We start from the raw sequence: 15,105 nt of genomic DNA, 5'->3' as shown, positions 1-15,105 counted from the left end.
CAATTTTTAGCCATTATAATCTTAGTAGAAGTTGTAAGCTTGAACACTGTTTCTTGAGCTGAATTTAGCTGGATCTGAATTTTGCGGATCTGAATATTCTGATTTCTCTGTGTGTGGAAGTCCTCCCATCATTTCCAAGTGAATCCAAGGTGACCTGGACGAATTCACCCACCTTTAAGATAAACTGAAATGTCTAGATGTTTGACAGGTAGGACTCGAACCAATGGATTCAAGTTACAAGAAAGGAGATTCCGTCTAAACGTTAGGGGAAACTTTCTGATGGTAAGAGTCATTCGACAGTAGAGCAAACTCCCTCAGGTGGTGGCAGACTCTCCTCCCTTGGAGGTTTGTAAACAGAGGTTGGGTGGTTATCTGCCATCTGCCTATGTAGCCTAGGACCCACATACCTACAGGGCCGCCTCTCCTGGTATGCCCCGCGGAGAGGTCCCCAAATGACAACATTTTGGAGGTCCCGAGCCTCAAGGAGGTTAGATTGGTCTCAACTAGGGCCAGGGCCTTTTCAGTACTGGCCCCAACGTGGTGGAACGCTCTGTCCCAAGAAACCAGGGCCCTGCGGGACTTGACATCTTTCCACAGGGCCTGCAAGACAGAGCTTTTCCGCCTGGCCTTTGGTTTGGACTCAGTCTGACCCTCATGTTTCCCTCCCCTTACGGTTTTGATCTATGGGCTACTTTTAAAATGAGGCTGCATTTTAAATTGCATTTTAACCTGTATTTTAAATTGGGTTTTTTTAAAATGTAATCTTACTGGTGTTAGCCACCTTGAGCCCGGCTCTGGCCAGGGAGGGCAGGGTATAAATAGAATTATGATGATGATGATGGATGCTTTAGCTGAGATTCCTGCAATACAGGGGGTTGGACTAGATGACTTTTGAGGGTCCCTTCCAACTCTACAATTCTACAATTCTATAACAGATGCTCAGGGCTGGCAATGGCACCCTCTGGCTTCTCCTCCTGAGCCCTCAGACATGCTGCTGTGCTGTCACAAGGATTCTTAGCATCCTGTCTCCAGTGCTGAAGTAAGATTCATTTTTCGACCACCTTGTCCTTTGCCTCAGCCATCCAAATATCTCACGCCAGCCCTGTTTCTCTCCATCCGTAATTTGCCACCTTGCTCCAAACTTCTCCACATGAAGCAGACCTCGTCTCTTTACATATAGTCGTACCTTGGAAGTCGAACGGAATTCATTCCAGAAGTCCGTTCTACTTCCAAAACGTTCGACTTCCGAAGCGCAGCTTCTGATTGGCTGCAGGAAGCTCCCGAAGCCAATCGGAAGACCCATCGGACGTGCGGCTTCCAAAAGAATGTTCAGAAACCGGAACACTCACTTCTGGGTTTACAATGTTTGGGAGCCAAAACGTTCGGGAACTAAGTTGTTCGACTTCCAAGGCACTTGGAGCCATAATTGGGGCGATCCATGGGGAAATCCCTCCTGGCAAATAGAAGGGGAAGAAATAGAGGCAGTGAGAGATTTTACTTTCTTGGGCTCCATGATCACTGCAGATGGTGACAGCAGCCACGAAATTAAAAGACGCCTGCTTCTTGGGAGAAAAGCAACGACAAATCTAGACAGCATCTTAGAAAGCAGAGACATCACCTTGCCAACAAAGGTCCGTATAGTTAAAGCCATGGTTTTCCCAGTAGTGATGTATGGAAGTGAGAGCTGGACCATAAAGAAGGCTGATCGCCAAAGAATGGATGCTTTTGAATTATGGTGCTGGAGGAGACTCTTGAGAGTCCCATGGACTGCAAGAAGATCAAACAGATCCATTCTGAAGGAAATCAGCCCTGAGTGCTCACTGGAGGGACAGATCCTGAAGCTGAGGCTCCAATACTTTGGCCACCTCATGAGAAGAGAAGACACCCTGGAAAAGACCCTGATATTGGGAAAGATGGAGGGCACAAGGAGAAGGGGACGACAGAGGATGAGATGGCGGGACAGTGTTCTCGAAGCTACAAACATGAGCCTGACTAAACTGCAGGAGGCAGTGGAAGACAGAAGTGCCTGGTGTGCTCTGGTCCAGGGGGCCACGAAGAGTCAGACACGACTAAACGACTAAACAATAACAACATGGGGAAATCTGCTGTTGTTGCTTTTTGACAAACAAACAAACAAACAAACCAACAGAACCCAACCAAATCCTGCAGAGGCGTACAAAATGGGCACAGCAATTTCACTTTTAAGGAAGGAACCTGTAGGCTGATACGGCAGAAATTGCGTTTCCAGGCAAACACAAAGCACATCTGAAGAACCCGGCTATTGAGCCCTTAATTCCCATTCCCAGCTTTCTCCAAGGCAGGGACCACATGAAAGATCAGGAATAGTTAGCTTGCCTCCCCCTTTAGGGCTTAGGTGGGGGTGTTTTTTTTGGAGTGGGGGGGGGAGAAAAGAAGACAGAGCAGTAATGGGGGAATCAGCTCCTGTGTAATCCTTTAAAAGACTCGATCTGGGCTTTTCTCAGACAGGCAGCTTAGGAGCCTATTCTCCTTCCAAATCTCCTTTAGAACATCTAAAGCCCCCTGGATGGCTCAAAGAGGAGGCAGGTGAGATCCCCGCGAGGAAGGAGGGAGGAAGAACAGGGCGAGGCAGCAGAAAGGGGGGCAATGTTCTTCCCAGTGCCGACCGCTGCAGGCTGCCTGCTGGAGCCTGGGGGATTCATTGCATCCATGCCACACCTTTCCTCCAGGGGGCTCAAGGTGGCGTACATGGCTTCTCTCCCTCCCCATTTTATCATCACAACAATCCTGTGAGGTAGGCGATGCTGAGAGTCAGAGGCCAGCCCAAATTCGCCGGATGAGGGGGGATTCAAACTCTGGTCTTTCCTAAACGGCTTCGGCCCAGTATATCTGAAGGTGCGTCTCCACCCCCATCGTTCTGCCCGGACACTGAGGTCCAGCTCCGAGGGCCTTCTGGTGATTCCCTACCTGCGAGAAGCGAAGTCACAGGGAACAAGGCAGAGGGCCTTCTCGGTGGTGGCGCCCGCCCTGTGGAACGCCCTCCCACCAGATGTCAAAGAGAACAACAACTACCAGACTTTTAGAAGACATCTGAAGGCAGCCCTGTTTAGGGAAGCTTTTAAATACTACTGTATTTTTATATTCTGTTGAAAGCCAGCCAGAGTGGCTGGGGGGACCCAGCCAGATGGGCGGGGTATAAATAAATTATTATTATTATTATTATTATTATTATTATTATTATTATTATTACTATTACTACTACTATAAGCCACACAGGCTTGTTCACATGTTGCACTGAACATAGGGACAAAGCGGTGTACATACATTGGCTATACATTGATTGACTGATTGATTGACTGACTGACTGACTGACAGATTGATTGATTGGTGTTGACTCTCCTTCAGAAGTTTTGAACCAGAGGTTGGATGACTATCTGTCCTGGATGCCTTCGTTGAGATTCCTGCATTGCAGGGGGTTGAACTAGATGACCACCGGGATCCCTTTCAACTCTATGTTTGTATGATTTTACGGTTGTTTAAGATCCAACCTCTCCATTCCTAAGGAAATCAGCCCTGAGTGCTCACTGGAAGGACAGATCCTGAAGTTGAGGCTCCAGTACTTTGGCCACCTCATGAGAAGAGAAGACTCCCTGGAAAAGACCCTGATGTTGGGAAAGATGCAGGGCACAAGGAGAAGGGGACGACAGAGGACGAGGTGGTGGGACAGTGTTCTTGAAGCTACCAGCATGAGGGAGGCAGTGGAAGACAGGAGTGCCTGGCGTGCTCTGGTCCAGGGGGTCACAAAGAGTCAGACACGACTAAACGACTAAACAACAACAACAACAATCCTCAAAGTGGTGTGTTTTTATTGTTTTGTTTTTAAAGAAACCCAAACAATAAGCAGAATTACAAAAAAGAGAGAATTTATTTTATTTTATTTTATTTTTGAAATACCAGTAGTCTGGGTAGGCAAAATATTTTTAGGAAGCACTGAAAAGAGTGCAGCAAAAGTGACTACCTGATGTCAATAGGCAGGGAGTTCCAAAGTTTAGGTGCTGTTGCCCTAAAATATTGATTTCTTACAAATGTGGAATGGGCATTATGGGGTATCTGTAACTTTGCCAGTTCTGCTGATCAACGGGGTCGAATAGGCATCGACAGGGATGACGATTTCACAGGGATGCTGGTTGCAAGTTGTTAAGAGCTATAACATACTAATAGGAAAGCCTTGAACTCAGAGCCTGCTCCCCTTTCTGTTGCCCTGCAGCCAGGCTCGCTCACTCGAGCCACCTGCTGCCAGCGCTTCTACAGGCCTTTTCACACGACCCACTTAGCAACCAATGTGGTGGGAAGAATTATACAGACGTTCGCGGCTGATGGCGGTTTTGTGTTGAGGACTTTTAGGCGCTGGGGGCAGGGAGGGATGGAGCAGAAAGCACCATGTTTTAGAGGGAACAGGTGCAACAATTTCAAAGCCGCCCTTAATCAGAGCCCCTACACCTCGGAGTTCCAGCATCGTCTGGCTGTCATTTCCGAAATGGGAGTGGCTGGTCTGCAAACAACCCTCCCCCTGTCTAATCTCTGGGCGGGGGGCAGGAGGTGTAATTGCATAGCTGGGAGCATCGGGCCTTTGATCGCAATTACAGAGCCATCGTGGACTTGGCTGTGGTTGCATTCCGTCCCAGCGGCGGGAAAGAGACATTTCTGGGAAGGCACATAATTCCGCCTCCCGGTAACATGTCACAGAATCATGGAATTGTAGCGTTGGAAGGGATCCCAGGGGTCATCTAGCCCAACCCCCTGCGATGCAGGAATCTCAACTGCCCCTCCTCTCCATTTCCCATCACTGTCCAAACCCAGAGAGCCCCCTTCAGTCGGGCAGCTGAGATTTCCTTCCTACCAGAAGCTGGTAAGGCACTGTCTGTTGCGTGGATGATTTCAGAAGGAAAACAGACCTGCCTTCTACTCCCATCTTATCTCCTCCATGCTACCCTTTTCCTGGGCTGGATTCCACATTCCCCAAGCCTTGCCAGCTGATTGCAATTTCGCACCGCAAGTTCCCTGCTAGATCTAGCTTGGGCCGTCTCCTTTTTGCACAGGCCTGCCAAATGGGGCAGCGAAGAGGAACACAGCAAAGAGAGCCGAGCAGATTAAAGAAGACCTCCATGCAAGAAAAATTCCCATTAAGCTAAAGAAAGAGGGGGCTCACCTACACTTTTTTATGTCAATTCCTGTACATCCATTAATTCTCCATTGTCCGTATTTATCTTATTTTATTTATTTTGCATTTTGTTTCCACTTTACTCTCCATGGAGCTCAAGGTGGCATACGTGGTTTTCTCCCCCGTCCTCATTTAATCCCCCAAACTGTGAGGTAGGTTTGGCTGAGAGGCAGTGAGTGGCCCAAGGTCACCCAGAGAGCTTTATGGCGGAGTGGAGGATTTGAACCCCGGTCCGCCAGTCTGATACTCTAACCACTACACCACACTGGCTCTCCTCCAAATCAGTGCCTTCCCACAATTCCCCCTCTCTCAGTCCAACATTTTCAGAGCAAAGGAACTCCAAAAGGGAGAAACTGTATGGAAAAAAACTCAGATTGAGGGAAGGGAAAGTGTGGAAACAGAGATTTGGAGGATAATATCATATGGACAACAGAGATTTGGTGCAGGTACAGTGGTACCTTGGGTTACATACACTTCAGGTTATGTACGCTTCAGGTTACAGACCCTGCTAACCCAGAAATAGTACCTCAGGTTAAGAACTTTTTCAGGATGAGAACAGAAATCATGCTCTGGCGGCGCAGCAGCAGCAGGAGGGCCCAATAGCTGAAGTGGTGCTTCAGCTTAAGAACAGTTTCAGGTTAAGAACGGACCTCCGGAACGAATTAAGTACTTAACCCGAGGTACCACTGTACCTTGAATCTTCCTATCTACCTTAAACAGCATGACCACCCTACCCAGTCAAATGCTATATGTCTGTACAGCCCTGTGATATTTGCACCAGCGATGAAAGAGACCCAGGCACAATGATGTGCCCCAGACTGCAGTCGTAACCACACTGAGAATCACAGAATTGTAGAGTTGGTAGGGACCCCCAAAGGTCATTTAAGCTAATCCCCTGCAATGCAGGAATCACAGTTCAAGAATTCCGGACATATGACCATCTAACCTCTACTTGAAAACCTCCACTGAAAGGGAGTCCACCACCTAACCTGGCAAGCGAGCCCCTCTGATTTCAGTAGGACCTATTTCTGGTTCAACGTGGTTAGGATTTCAGCCTCAGTCCATTTCTTAGGCAATGCAAGAGGTCTTGAAAGGAAACCTGACTTTGCCATGGATGGGTGAAATTCCAAAAACCAGCTTTAACATCACATTTCATCTAACTGGGAAGCTCTGCTCACTAATGACACATAGGTAAAGGTAAAGGGACCCCTGACCATTAGGTCCAGTCGTGGCCGACTCTGGGGTTGTGGCGCTCATCTCGCTTTATTGGCCGAGGAAGCCGGCGTACAGCTTCTGGGTCATGTGGCCAGCATGACTAAGCCGCTTCTGGCGAACCAGAGCAGCACACGGAAACGCCGTTTACCTTCCCACCGGAGCAGTACCTATTTATCTACTTGCACTTTGACGTGCTTTCAAACCACTAGGTTGGCAGGAGCAGAGACCGAGCAACGGGAGCTCACCCTGTCGCGGGGATTCAAACCGCCGACCTTCCGATCGGCAAGTCCTAGGCTCTGTGGTTTAACCCACAGCGCCACCCGTGTCCACATACCAAATAGCAAAAAAGAATATACACTGCACATACTCAGAGGCACACTTTCTTTAGTAGTATTAACCCTATAGCAGAGCTCGTCTTGGCTCTGCATGGAAATTTTGTTCCCAAACCATTTCCCCCTCCCAATGTCAGACTAAAGCTTTGCAACAAAGGTAGCACAGAACAGCCCACCTCTGAGCATATGCAGAGTCCTTTTCTTCCTCATGCTTCCCAGCCTCTGCACACATTAGACTGGGGGAATGCCTTCCGGGTCAAAACAAACATTGGAAGCTGCCTTATAGTAAATCAGCTCCATCTTGTCTAAATGGGCTGGTAGCAGCTCTCTGAGATTTCAGGCAGGGTTGTCTTCCAGCCGTGTCTTGAGATGCCATCGGAGGCTGAACCTGAGATCTTCTGCATGTAGCGCAAACACTCAATCACTGAACCACAGTCTCCGAAGATCAGATTTCCAAGCAAATCAGAACCCAATAACTTCTTTTAGAAACTGAGAGCTTGACACAACCAGACATCCGTCAGAAATGGCAAGGACCAATATATAGATCCATAAGCAGGTGGTTTCCTAGGAACTGAGACCTAGTACAAATCCAGGGCAGGATAATAGGGACTGCAATCCTAGCCACGTGCACTCAAAGGTAAAACCCACAGAATTCAATGGGGCTTCCTCCCAGGTAAGTGGGATTTCAGTCATTATAAGTATGGCCGCCTCTGAGCACATGCAAAGTGCCTTCCGTCATCCCCAGCTCACCACAACCTGGAAAAACCATCACAACATCTGGAAAAGCCAAAACCAAAGCCTATGTCTATCCAACTGTCCTCATGCTGATATGATTAAGCTAAAACACTGAAAGCTGAGCAAGCGATTGTTCAAGCAGTGGGCCATTAACTTCTGCAACCCCCAGGCACGAGATGTGGGGGACAGAGGTGACTAGATGGTTTGAAAATAGGATAGCGGGCAAGGTGGAGCATGCAGACAATGGCCATTGGAGCAAAATGGTACCCATGCAGCATATCTCTGCATGCCAGGTATGTAAAACAAAAAAGAGAAGAAGGATTACCAGCATTTAGCATGCTCTGCTTGTGAACCACCCCTCTTTGGAAACAAAATTCTGCACAGATGATGGGAGGTGGCAGACCTACATTAGGGGGGCCCTGAAGCTTGAACTGTTATGGGGGCTCCTTCACAACCAGCAAAGAGGTCCAGGTAACCACTGTTATCTTCTTTTTTAGAAAGCCCTCCCCCCAATAGTGATTCTCTGCCCATCATTGCTTTTTCCATCGCGTTGCCATATACCTGAGTTTTCCCTTAAAGGTAAAGGGACCCTGACGATTAGGTCCAGTCGTGGCCGACTCTGGGGTTATGGCGCTCATCTTGCTTTACTGGCCAAGGGAGCCGGCGTACAGCTTCCGGGTCATGTGGCCAGCATGACTAAGCCGCTTCTGGCGAACCAGAGCAGTGCACGGAAATGCCGTTTACCTTCCCGCTGGAGCGGTACCTATTTATCTACTTGCACTTTGACGTGCTTTCGAACTGCTAGGTTCTGGGACTCTCCCTGGAAAATAGGGACTCTTGGAGGGTCTGCAATGTGGATAAAAGACACTTTTGGGGTCCCTCTGGGATTAGGGCCCCCAAAGGTTAAGCTCCATTAGTTTCATAGTAGTTTAACCCTGGGGGCTGTTCTGATGCAGCCCAGCAACCCTGAGGTTCTTAGGAACTATCCACAGCATTCAAGCATCTCGGATGTTGGGACCTGCCCTGATCATTCTGATGCACACACATTCCTTTGCATCCAAAGATTGCCTTTTTCTCCCCTGAATGAGATGCTCAGGGCGCTCTCTCTCAGTGTACGCCCATGCTGGAATGCACATGGAATTCTGGAACTATTTATTTAGCTAGGAACACACTCAGCTACACTTGCTCGCTGTATCTTCTCTGGGTCTCCTGCAGATGTCAACATACAGATTGACACAGATATAGATATTATTATATTTTTCTCTGCTGGCAGGACCCAAGGTCCTTTCTCATCTTCAGTCACTCTGCGTGACACTTGTCAAGCGATCTGTCCTCCGGGCAGGCTTTTCTGCCTATCCTCCCCTCTTTATTTACTCGGAAGGAGTTGCCAAAACGGAGGGTTGCCTCCGATGGAACAATAACTAACCGGGTGGCCAAAAATAATAATCAGCCTTGCAGAGCGTGAAGCAAGTGGTATATTTCTTCAGAGACACACAGAACAGACAGGCGTGCAGGGAGCCCGGCCCAGCCAGCTGCCACCATCTGATAGCAGAAGAGATAAAAAAAAAATTTGCACAGCAAATGCAGGCTGACAAAAAGAAGAAAGAAGAGACTCACCGCTGGAGGTAGGCGTCAGGGCAGCATGGCAAGGTGGGATACGGGGCAGCTTCAAAAGTCATTTCCTCCCAGGATGTCCTCTCTGGGTGTCAACCAAGCCAAATAAATAAATATCTCTGGGCGTATAATAAGGTCAGCCGGCAAAGCGCGATGGGGTCAAGAGGCATTTGGAGATAGGGTTTTCCGAAGGTTTCTTTTACACTTGCAGAGGGGTGGGGCTGTCCGGGGGGCTGGCCAATGGGATCTGTCCAGTGGCAACCCCCCCCCCCCCGGCACCAGCCTTGCAAAGTGTCACTCTCCCCAAACCAAGCATCTCTCCTCTCTCTCTCTCTCTGCAAAAGTTTCTCACCCTCCCTCCCTCCTGCCTGCAGGACACAGAATAGTCACTGGCAGCCCTGAAGACCAGGTTTTTGGGAAGTGGTCCAGGCCATCGCTGAACTTCTGATCTCGACGCTGGTTGGCTGTTTCCGACAGATGATATCAGGGCGTAATCCTGGAAATACGGAGCAACTGCACCTCAAATCAGTCCCCCGCAGAGGTAAGGCCGCTTTGCAGCTTTCATAGAATCATAGAATCATAGAGTTGGAAGAGACCCCAAGGGCCATCGAGTCCAACCCCCCTGCCAAGCAGGAAACACCATCAGAGCACTCCTGACATATGGTTGTTAAGCCTCTGCTTAAAGACCTCCAAAGAAGGAGACTCCACCACACTCCTTGGCAGCAAATTCCACTGTCGAACAGGTTCAGGTTCAGCTGCCTCTGCAGGAAACTCTGAACTAAAGGATCTTTCTTTCTAATATCGCTGGCCCGTTATTTTGCAGTTACAGGCAGTGGTTTTAAAAGCAAACTTAGGGAAATCCCACTGGGTAGTTTCTCTCTCTCTCTCTCTCTCTCTCTCTCTCTCTCTCTCTCTCTCTCGCTCTCTCTCTCTTATAAAAAGTCCAGGGACTCAAGCACCACCAGTCTGCCATAGAACCATAGACTCAAAGAATCGTACAGTTGGAAGGAAACCCAAAGGTCATCTAGTCCAACCCGCTGCCATGCAGGAATCTCAGCTAAAGCAGCCATGGCAGATGGCCACCCAACCTCTGTTTACAAACCTCCAAGGAAGGAGAGCCCACCACCTCCTGAGGGAGTTTGTTCCACTGTCAGAAAGCTCTCACTGTCAGAAAGTCCTTCCTGATGTTGAGTCGGAATCTCCTGTCTTGTAACTTGAAGCCATGAGTTCGAGTCCTACCCTCCAGAGCAGGAGGAAACAAGCCCGGTCCATCTTAATCACCTATTAGACCCAAGCACCTATTAGAAAGATCTCAAGGAGGTTTCTATAGCCTGTTTTTTCTGCTCACCCTTCACAGCAAAATGGAACCTCCAGCCACCTAAGCACTACACCTCTGAATATGAGATAAGGGGAAGGAAGGAGAGAAGGAGGGTTTGGCACCACCTTGCAGTCTCTGCTTGTGAATCAGCCCTTGCTGGAAACATGATTCCACTTTGGATACACAGATATTTTTAAAGCAATTCCCAAGGAGAGAACTGTGAATGTAGAGGGGAATCAGTCCCTCAGTGGACCTGATCTCCCTGGTTATCAGAGGGGTGGCTGAGACGCCACCAACCTCTGCAGTAGAAAACTGAGCCTTGACAGAGAGAGAAGGAGAGAGAGAGATATAAATAGATCCGATCAACATCAAGAAGAAAACAAGTTTTACAATGCCCCTTTCTCAGGGCAGACGTAACTGATTAAGTTCCTCCTCGTCTCGCTCAGCAGGGCAAGCTGCAAACCTAGACTACTTTGTGGTTTGGGGGAATGAACGGGGTATTAATCAGGAGCTAAATTAAAATGGATTCCAGGGGGTGGGGGTAGCCAGACGGTGACTACGTGCCTATGCTCCACAGAAGACAATGCCATGCAGGCCTGCATGTGCTTTGCTCACACACTCATGTGCCACCCGAGAAATTTTATACACCGCTAGGTTATAGGCAAATGAAAAATATACCCCAAAGCAGTTTGCAAATAGCATTATAAAATTATCAGCTGGTATGGTTAAAGGAAGCAAGCGGGTGGCACTGTGGGTTAAACCACAGAGCGTAGGACTTGCTGATCAGAAGGTTGGCGGTTTGAATCCCCGCGAAGGGGTGAGCTCCCGTTGCTCGGTTCCTGCTCCTGCCAACCTAGCAGTTTGAAAGCACGTCAAAGTGCAAGTAGATAAACAGGTACTGCTCTGGCGGGAAGGTAAACGGCGTTTCTGTGCGCTGCTCTGGTTTGCCAGAAGCGGCTTAGTCATGCTGGCCACATGACCCGGAAGCTGTACGCTGGCTCCCTTGGCCAATAAAGCAAGATGAGCGCTGCAGCCCCAGAGTCGGCCATGACTGGACCTAATGGTCAGGGGTTCCTTTACCTTTTTACCTATGGTTGAAGGATGAAAAATAAAATCAGCAATCAACTGAAAACAGATTAAAGCCTATGTCAACATGCCGCATGATGTTTCCAGCAACTCATCATCCCTCTACTCTCTCTTTTTGTGGAAGCGCCGAGAGAGGAGGTGTCTGCCCAGTTCCTTCCTTGGAAGGCTGTGGCGTGGAATAAAATACCCTCTGCCGCTTGCGCCTGAGTGGCAGGAGGAAGCTATTTAAAAACTTGACATTCTCCACCGCCCACCCCTGTCTCTGATGAGTCCTCCGCATCTGTGAATTGTGGACTCAAGGAAGGCGAGGGGAGGGGGAGAGAATTGCTCTCTTTTGGTCCGGGTCCAAGAAACAAGGAAGACTTGGCTGCAAACATGGAGAGCAGTGGCTGGAGAAAACCTTTGCACTAATTGGGAAGTATCTCAGCAACGTGCAGGGGGCCTTTCCATCAAAAAGCCCTCCGGGTCGACATTCGGACAAAAACATCCCCATTCCTCCCCAAAAATAATTGCTGATTTATTAGCACTGGTTAAAGAGGCCCCTTCCGAGCTGATGGATGTTAGCATTCTGTTCCATATCTTGGTCCAAAGTGTGGTTTTGAATTATTATTACAGTGGTACCTCGGTTTACGAACTTAATCCGTTCCAGAAGTCCGTTCTTAAACCAAGAAGCGAAGCGCTTTCCCGAATGAGGCCTCCCTCCGCCGGTGTCCTTCCACCGTTCGGATTCCATTCTTAGACCGAGATAAAGTTTGCAAACCGGGACACTACTTCCGGTTTTGTGGAGTTCGTAAACCGAATCGTTCGCAAACAGGGCTGTTCTTAAACCGAGGTACCACTGTATAGAGTGACTGGGGGAAACCAGCCAGATGGGTGGAGTATAAATAATATATATATAAAGGTAAAGGTAAAGGTACCCCTGCCCATACGGGCCAGTCTTGACAGACTCTGGGGTTGTGCGCCCATCTCACTTAAGAGGCCAGGGGCCAGCGCTGTCCGGAGACACTTCCGGGTCACGTGGCCAGCGTGACATCGCTGCTCTGGCGAGCCAGAGCCGCACACGGAAACGCCGTTTACCTTCCCGCCGGTAAGCGGTCCCTATTTATCTACTTGCACCCGGAGGTGCTTTCGAACAGCTAGGTTGGCAGGCGCTGGGACCGAGTAGCGGGAGCGCACCCCGCCGCAGGGATTCGAACCGCCGACCTTTCGATCGGCAAGCCCTAGGCGCTGAGGCTTTAACCCACAGCGCCACCTGCGTCCCCTAATATATATATATATATATATATATATATATATATATATATATATTATTTATCCCATTTCTGTATTGCCCTTCATCCAAGGATCACAGGGTGGTTCAGAATATAAAAACACAAGAACACATACCATTGCAACAAACAAAAACCAAATCCAGAACAATCTCTTTTAAGGGTACCATACAGTGGTACCTCGGGTTAAGAACTTAATTCGATCCGGAGGTCTGTTCTTAACCTGAAACTGTGCTTAACCTGAAGCAACACTTGAGCTAATGGGGCCTCCCACTGACACTGTGCTGCTGCTGCACGATTTCTGTTCTCATCCTGAAGCAAAGTTCTTAACCTGAGGTAATACTTCTGGGTTAGCGGAGTCTGTAACCTGAAGCATATGTAAGCTGAGGTACCACTGTATATGAATATTTGTTTTAAGAAGTAGTAATTAGGAGGGGGCAAAGGGAATCAGGAGAGTGCATTGTTAAACTATGGAACTCACTTCTTCAGGAAGCAATCTTGGCCACCAGCTTAGATGGCTTTAAAAGAGGATTGGACAAATTCATGGAACCTGCTGGTGAAGAAAGGCAGGTAATAAGTTCATATCATCATCATTAACCACAAGAAGGGAGGGCAGGAGCCTTGAAGATGACCATCCACAGGGAGCAGGTACAAACATTGGTCAACTTGGTCTCAGCCTCAATGATGAGACGGACTGCATAGCTATCTTTTGAATCCTTTCTTATTGCTATTTTCCAGCAGCTCAGGACCTACAGCCTCTTGCATGCTGTTTGAACAGAGATTTTTCACAACGAAACATCCCCTTCAACTTCAGCTTTGGAGACCCTATGGCAGGAAACGTAACACAAAAACAACAAGCAAATTACTATTTGTTACTCAAATCCACAAGTTGGCACTTACCTCTGGGGCTAACTTTTCATTTCCTCAGATGCTGCTGGTGCACATTATAAAGTTCCACCCATGCTCCGGCAAAAGTGTCCTCGTGTTTTCGTTCCTTTTGCTCATTTCAGTTTTGCTGTTATTTTCCTCAGGAGAGCGATTATCCCTGAAAACTTGGGTGAATAAAAATGACTATATCCGACACTAGAAGACCAACCATGTCGGAGACTGAAATATACTCGGAGTCGAGAGTGGATTTCATGCTCTTTATTCAGCTCATAGTGGTGAGGAGGAATGGAAGCTCCCCCAGAATGTCTGCTTTATATACATTATTTACACAATGGGCACCACATGATTGGCTAATTCCTGGATTCTCCTGTAGGCCAATCAGGCTGCAGATTCACTTCCACCTGGAGCTGGATTGGGTGGCTCCTGTGAACCAATCAGACTGCTGCATTCTGGATCCTATTGTTCTAGGACCAATCAGACTGCTGCATTCTGAATCCTATTGTTCTAGGACCAATCAGACTGCTGCATTCTGGATCCTATTGTTCTAGGACCAATCAGACTGCTGCATTCTGAATCATATCGTTCTAGGACCAATCAGACTGCTGCATTTTGGATCCCATTCAACTCAGTACATAACAGAGAGAGATGCACCTCTAAAGGAGGAGGGTCACAGAGAAGACAGTTCTTTGGGTTCCCTCCCCACAAATCCTTACAGGGACCTCACCGCGTGCATTTTTCAGAGCCACAAACAGTATCACAAAATTCAGATAAAGCATGAACTCTGAAGGATAATTCTTTTCCAGCCGGTCTATTAGGCTGGGTGGTGTAAAAAAAAAAAAAAAGTTTTTAAAAGTAGGTTTTGCTTCAATAGGTAGATCAGATGAAAATTCTCCTCCATCCCTCCCAATGTTAACCAGAGTAAGGCAAGATTCCCTGGGAGTGACAACAGGCCCAGCCAATCAGGACACTTTATCCTACCCGCCAGTCACAAGGGCTGATGTCACACAACCTTCTTCCATCTTTGACCATGCTGAGGTTAGCTTAGGTCCTTGTGTGCAGAAAGACAATTTGTATTACATGGCACATGTATGGGTGCCCATTCCACTGATCAAAGTGGAATTGCAATCCTTATACGACGCGAGAGCTATTCAGTGAGGCCTCAGCCTCTCTGCCTGGCTGTGGGGTTTGGGGATCCCCCGACAGCTGAGGGCAGAGATGTGCCGGCCACAAACATCTGAGCCGGAGGATTTAGAGCTCAGAGACTCTGGGGACAATATTCAGGTGGCTCCAGCAGCTATGTCTGGAGAATGTGTGTAGGTGGACTCAAAATGCAGTGACTCATTTGCCGTTGCCGTTTTTAAGTCCGAGGGAAGCAGACAAAAGCAGGACGGCAAGTTGGAAGGGGCGTTATGGTGGCCCAACTGTTCCCACGCAGCGCCGTCCCCATCT

The 15,105-nt window shown here is 48.4% G+C and overlaps 1 long non-coding RNA gene across 2 annotated transcripts in view; it reads right to left on the bottom strand.

Annotated features, from left to right (window-relative positions):
- LOC307217244 overlaps nt 1-13,693 on the bottom strand; it is a 34,437-nt gene extending 20,744 nt beyond the window's left edge. The window contains exon 1 of one of the 2 annotated variants that reach the window (XR_013839480.1): nt 13,669-13,693. This is a non-coding gene — a long non-coding RNA (uncharacterized lncRNA). Of the gene's footprint in view, nt 1-9,099; nt 9,396-13,668 lie in introns of those variants that run through there. The other variant, XR_013839481.1, reaches the window with a different exon arrangement.
- Between the last annotated feature and the right edge of the window lie 1,412 nt (nt 13,694-15,105).

The sequence above is a fragment of the Podarcis cretensis genome (genome assembly GCF_951804945.1).
Source record: "Podarcis cretensis genome assembly, chromosome: 5".
Classification (NCBI taxonomy): Eukaryota; Metazoa; Chordata; class Lepidosauria; order Squamata; family Lacertidae; genus Podarcis; species Podarcis cretensis.
The sequence above is the reverse complement of the archived record's forward strand: the minus strand, read 5'-3'. Positions and strand labels throughout refer to the sequence as shown.